The sequence below is a fragment of the Balaenoptera musculus genome, chromosome 9 (assembly GCF_009873245.2).
Source record: "Balaenoptera musculus isolate JJ_BM4_2016_0621 chromosome 9, mBalMus1.pri.v3, whole genome shotgun sequence".
Lineage (NCBI taxonomy): Eukaryota > Metazoa > Chordata > Mammalia > Artiodactyla > Balaenopteridae > Balaenoptera > Balaenoptera musculus.
In genome coordinates, this window is record NC_045793.1 from 51393418 (window position 1) to 51400410 (window position 6993).

A 6993-nucleotide genomic window follows, 5' to 3' on the forward strand; every position below is an offset into this window, starting at 1 on the left:
TTGTAACATGGTCACCTCCACATAAGTGGGAGAAGGGCGATGGGCCAGTCCATTTTACCCTTTATTAAAGTCTCAACCCTTGGAATTTGATGGTCTAAAAATTAAACATCACAAACCTGGGCACACTAGAAATAAAGGTTTTTGTTTGTGTGCTTTCTTTTTCAATAAGACGAACATATTTAGAATGGGTGATTTTCTTCTTAAATTGGTGATATTTCTACTTTTGCTTTTGTTTACAGGTCTTATGGGTATTTTATGAGTTAAAAGAGGAAAGCAAGGCCTTTTTGGGAACTGGCTGAGGGCAGAGTTCCTGTTACTGTGGACTCTGACTTCTGGCTCTGAATTGAGGGTGGAGGCAGGCAAACTGGTGGAGGGCGTGTTGGGTGGGAGCTGCTGGTGGTGATGGGGTTTCCACAGACTGGTTTGTCTCAAGAAGTCTGTTACTACAAATAAACTGGCAAAATTTGCAAGTTATCTGCTTCCCCCACCCAGTAAATTAGAGTGAATTTGATATTATCTCTTTAATAACTTCACTTCTAATCACTTGCATACCAGGTAGGAGAGAAAGGTAGTTTGCAAGTCAATGCCCTGAGAATTTCAGGTAAATTGACTAAGCCCCCAGCCATCTGTCATTCATGTGACTATCAGCTGTCATATGTGCTGGGGCAAAGGTTAGGCTGAGATTCACTGCTCTCAGAGGATACTTCCTGGAGGGAAAACCCAGAGTTGAATTTTCTTAGCACTCCAAGATACAATTTCCTTCTTGTGATGGCCCCCACAATTTCCTACAGTTTATTAATCTCACAAATTCAAGAAGAGAAGCTATCTTCCTTTCTTTCTCTTCCTTTCCTTCTTCCATGCTACAGTAAAGTTTATTTTTGGGGTCTACTCTGTGTCAACATGGCCTTGGTTCCTGCCCTTGAAGAGCTTCTAGTTCCAAAAAAAGGAGGGGGGAACGTTTTATGAGGAGATTGAAGATGACGGACTTTGAAGGCAATTGAAAGTGTTGAGAGGAGTCAAGGAGGAGCTGAGTAGGGAAGAAAAGGGACAGCGCCATCATGGAATTAGAATGGGATAAACACATTAATCGTAGGCCCTATCTTTGGGTAGAAACCAATGATAGCAATTATATGAGGCCTGGAAATTTCGGCTGACTGTGAAGCTTTCAAAATATGTAGTCCTTGCTATCCCCCAGTGGATGGCAGTTATCTCTTTAAATCAACAATGGAAGGGCTACCTTGGGACACTGTTCTGAGCTCCCCCACCCCCGGGGGTCTTTTTTTCTGAAACAGTCATGTTTCAGAGGAAGGGGGAGAACAGCCTTCATTCTGTTATATTCAAAGGTCAATGTAACACTGTGAAGTGATGCGGACCGCATGTAGACATCGCTGGGTCTTGGTTAGAGGATTCATTTCGTTCTTTCTTATGTGAGCATTCGTGGTTTACAGGTTTTCCTCTCCCTGTTTAGACTGTAAGTCTCTTGAAGGCAAAAATAACATCCCATTGTTTCTATCCTCTAACAGCACTTTTTAGTGTCTGACCCATCTTAGGGACTCATAAATGTTCGGATGAATAAAGGAACTGAAAAACGTTTCTTTTGCTCAATTAAAAATATTTCTAACTAGTTTCTACTGACATATTATAGATAATATATCCTAGGAAACAGTCTCCTCAAATTATGGCTTCAACAATGGATCAAAAATCAATTTCCAAATGAGCTTTTTGGTAGAAAGCACTACACACACACACACACTCTACAATAATAAAAAAAAGTCACCTGTGAATTTAAAAACTATAGAATAACAATAGATAATCCATACTTAGTTATGACATGTTTCTAAGGCCAAGGAGAGCTTGAATTAATGAAACATGCAGATCATCTTCAAATCACACAAGCTCCAAGACCTCTTCTTTTGCTCCAAAAGCTGATGATAAGTGAAAAGCTTTCTGATTTGTGAGTTTTGACTCCTCTTATTTTGCATATTCCTTCTTTTGGTGAAAGCAGACAGGTCATGGACAATGTGGTATTCCATCAAATCTAAAAGGCCATTGGTTGTAAGACATGGAGTTGTTTTTGGTACCACTAAGAAAGAAAAAGGCAATGCCATGGAAACATCCTGAATTCAGAGACATTAAGTGTTGAAAAATGCATGTGTTAGAATCTACGAAATACAGATAATTCTGCCTAATGCTTGGCCCAGAGCTTTGCATGCTATAGGTGGTCAATAAATATTTGTTGCATGAGTGGGTAAACAAAGATGACAGGAAGAAATCCTTGGGTTTTATGATGCCTACAATCAGCCTCTGAGAACAGTGGACTAGATCTCTTCTTGAGGTTTTAAGTAATCACTGAAAAAAGGCAGAAGACTGCTCTCTGATTGCTAAAAATAAAACAAAACACAAACAAAAAACTAGGTTGCAGACTGCATCCTGCAAAACTACCCCCAGAGGAGTTAGACCTCGTGTGTTTTTCAAATAAGAAGAGTGAGTTTTCCATCCCCCCGTCCCTGTCAAAAGGGATTTTTCTCTGAACAGTCAAAGAAAGGATCGTTTGTACAGGAATCACACTGAAGTGTGTAAGAATGTGTGAATGAGTGTGTGTAAGTTAAGGAAGGCAGGCTGATATAAATACATAACAGAGAATAAAAAATTCCCTAAAAAAAGCTTGCTGGGTTTAACATATACATCAGAAAGCAGCACACACTCATGACTGAACCCACAGATCTCAGAATTGCAGCTTGCACCTGTGCCTCCTCTCCGTGATAAATATGGGCAATATTAATGTCATCTTCTAAGTCCCCAGAAATATAGCTGACTCTGTCCGACAGAGCTGGTCACACTGCGGCAGGTAAATCATCTCTGGATCAGAACTCCATGTACACATAATCTTCCGAGCATTTGCAAAGTCTAGGGGCACAGAGTGACAGATCCAGAATATTGCCATCACTTCCTAGCCTGTCCTACTTGAGTTTGGGTTTGTTTTTTTTTCCCACCTGTAATAAAGATGTGTTCTCTGATATAAACCTCCTTATGACTTGGCTTCTAGTTCTTTTCAGGGGTCCTGCAAGAGAACCAAGAAGCCACTTTAATTAAGGATAGAATTCTCATTGTTTTGGAACAATGACCTGACTTCTGAAATACTCTTTTTTATTCTTATATGCTTGTGCTATTTTCAGGAGAATACTGCACAAACCTTATTATTTTCATCCAGCAGAGTGTCAACCAAGGCCAGAGCTTAAGAATTTGATCACTGTTAGGCCCTATAATGAAAGGATTTACTTAAAGGATTTAATCATTGTATGTGATTCCAGTGGGTATTTCCCAAGGGCCTGGTCCAGGTTTTTGAACCTAGTACCCTCTCAATTAATGTTTATTAAGTGAATGAATAGATGAATGAATGAATGATGTCGAGAGCACACAACTCCTGGTACTATAGTGCAACAATTAAGATTTTCAAGCATATCTAAAGTTTTGTTTCCTGAAATGCATGCTGAAGACTATGGATAAGTATTGTGCAAGAAAAGGGATTTGTGTTAAAAAATATTGAGGCGTGGTGAATTTGACAGAGGTTTTCAAATTCTTTTGCTTGTTTCCCCTCCCCGAAAGAATTTCGAGACTATGTACCCTTATCACACTTTTAGGTTGGCATCTAAATCTTTTCATCACAAGTTGTAACAGTTACAAAGAATATAATTTCCAGCTTGTTTTAAATACTGACATTACAAAATAAAACCGTTTTAAATGTATCCACAGAATCTAGGTCCCACAGCAATTTGACACCCATCTTACCATTTTTTAAAAATATGGAAACTCTTGAAATTTTACATTTCTTTATTTCCATAAATGCATTATGTATTTTCTACTCCCCCTCCATAATTTCATCCTAATGGAATTATTTTTCTGCTTAAAAGTCTAGTTATTGAACATTTTATTTTACTTCTTTGCACCAAAAATATGTATATGATTTGAAATAAATATTTTAATTTATTGTGTCTTTAATGCTCTATATTAAAAATTCTCCTATTGATATTTAACAAATGAAAATCTATTATAAACTTTGATTTAAATTATTAAACATGAAAGTAAAAGTTACTGAATATTCACCTCAATGAGATGCAATAAGTTTTTGTTCAAATCAGAATTCAAGTAAGGTCTGTACAGGGCAATTACATGGTTGCTACGTCTCTTAAGTCTCTTTCAGTCTTTAAATCTCAGGCTCTTTCTCTCTTTCTCTCCTGTTTCTCTCTCTCCAATTTATTAGAGATATCAGGATGCTTTACCTTGGATTTCCTATAAATTATTAGTTAAATCTAGAAGCTTGATAAGATTCGAGTTCAACTTTTTGACAACACTATTATATTTTAGCCAATAATACTTCATTTGTGTACCTTTCTTAGACTATTTATTTATTTTTATTTCTGTGGCCGCACCACAGGCGGCTTGAAGTATCTTAGTTCCCCATCCAGGGATCGAACCCGGGCCCCCTGCAGTGCAAGTGCAGAACCCTAACCACTGGACCGCCAGGGAATCCCCTGGGCTTTTTAAATTTAAGTCTGTATCTGCCTTTATATCCAAGCTATGAGATGGGTAAACAAACATCTTCCTACCAAAAGGATGGGAGATAATGATGTCAAATAAGATTCAACCAGATTGGGGGGGGGACCTTCAAGATGGTGGAGGAGTAAGACATGGAGATCACCTTCCTCCCCAAAAATACATCAGAAATACATCTACATGTAGAACAACTCCTACAGAACACCTACTGAATGCTGGCAGAAGACCTCAGACTTCCCAAAAGGCAAGAAACTCCCCACGTACCTGGGTAGGGCAAAAGAAAAAAGAAACAACAGAGACAAAAGAATAGGGATGGGACCTGCACCAGTAGGGAGCTGTGAAGGAGGAAAAGTTTCCACACACTAGGAAGCCCCTTCACTGGTGGAGATGGGGGTGGGCGGGGAAGCTTCGGAGCCACAGAGGAGAGCGCAGCAACAGGGGTGCAGAGGGCAAAGCGGAGAGATTCCTGCACAGAGGATTGGTGCTGACCAGCACTCACCAGCCTGAGAGTCTTGTCTGCTCACCCGCCAGGGCGCTTTGGGGCTGGGAACTGAGGCTCTGGCTTCGGAGGTCAGATCCCAAGGAGAGGACTGGGGTTGGCTGCGTGAACACAGTCTGAAGGGGGCTAGTGCGCCACAGCTAGCCAGAAGGGAGTCCTGGAAAAAGTGTGGAACTGCCTAAGAGGCAAGAGACCATTGTTTCGGGGTGTGCGAGGAGAGGGGATTCAGAGCACCGCCTAAACGAGCTCCAGAGATGGGCGCAAGCCGTGGCTATCAGCGCAGACCCCAGAGACGGGCATGAGACGCTAAGGCTGCTGCTGCAGCCACCAAGAAGCCTGTGTGCAAGCACAGGTCACATCCACACCGCCCCTCCTGGGAGCCTGTGCAGCCTGCCACTGCCAGGGTCCCGTGATCCAGGGACAACTTCCCCGGGAGAACACACGGCACGTCTCAGGCCGTTGGAACGTCATGCCAGCCTCTGCCGCCGCAGGCTCACCCCGCATTCCGTACCCCTCCCTCCCCCTGGCCTGAGTGAGCCAGAGCCCTCTAATCAGCCACTCCTTTAACCTCCTCCTGTCTGAGCAAAGAACAGATGCCAGAGGGCGACCTACATGCAGAGGCAGGGCCAAATCCAAAGCTGAACCCCAAGAGCTGTGCGAACAAAGAAGAGAAAGGGAAATTTCTCTGGGCAGCTTCAGGAGCAGCAGATTAAATCTCCACAATCCACTTGAAGTACCCTGCATCTCTGGAATACCTGAATAGACAAAGAATCATCCCAAAATTGAGGTGGTGGACTTTGGGAGAAACTGTAGACTTGGGGTTTGCTTTCTGCATCTAATTTGTTTCTGGTTTTATGTTTATCTTAGTTTAGTATTTAGAGCTTATTATCACTGGTAGATTTGTTTATTGATTTGGTTGCTCTCCTCCTTTTATATATATGTATTTTTTTTTCTTTTTCTCTTTTTGTGAGTGTGTATGTGTATGCTTCTTTGTGTGATTTTGTCTGTATAGGTTTGCTTTTACCATTTGTCCTAGGGTTCTGTCTGCTCATTTTTTTTTTTTTTAGTATAGTTTTTAGCGCTTGTTATCATTGGTAGATTTGTTTATTGGTTTGGTTGCTCTCTTCTTTCTTTTTTACTTTTTAATTTTTTTATTTTAATAATTTTTTTTATTTTTTATTTTAATAACTTCATTTTATTTTATTATTATTTTCTTTCTTTCTTTCTTTTTTCTCCCTTTTCTTCTGAGCCGTGTGGCTGACAGGGTCTTGGTGCTCCAGCCGGGTGTTAGGTCTGAGCTTCGGAGGTGGGAGAGCTGAGTTCAGGTCATCGGTCCACCAGAGACCTCCCGGCCCCATGTAATATCAATTGGCGAGAGCACTCCCAGAGATCTCCATCTCAACATTAAGACCCAGCTCCACTCAACGACCAGCAAGCTCCAGTGCTGGACACCCCATGCCAAACAACTGGCAAGACAGGAATACAACCACACCCATTAGCAGAGAGGTTGCCTAAAATCATAATAAGTTCACAGACACCCCAAAACACACCACCGGACGTGGTCCTGCCCACCAGAAAGACAAGATCCAGCCTCATCCACCAGAACACAGGCACTAGTCCCCTCCACCAGGAAGCCTACACAACCCACTGAACCAACCTTACCCACTGGGAGCAGACACCAAAAACAACAGGAACTACGAACCTGTAGCCTGTGAAAAGGAGACCCCAAACACAGTAAGTTAAGCAAAAGGAGAGGATAGAGAAATACACAGCAGATGAAGGAGCAAGGTAAACACCCACCAGACCAAACAAATGAAGAGGAAATAGGCAGTCTATCTGAAAAAGAATTCAGAGTAATGATAGTAAAGATGATCCAAAATCTTGGAAATAGAATGGAGAAAGTACAAGAAATGTTTAACAAGGACCTAGAAGAACTAAAG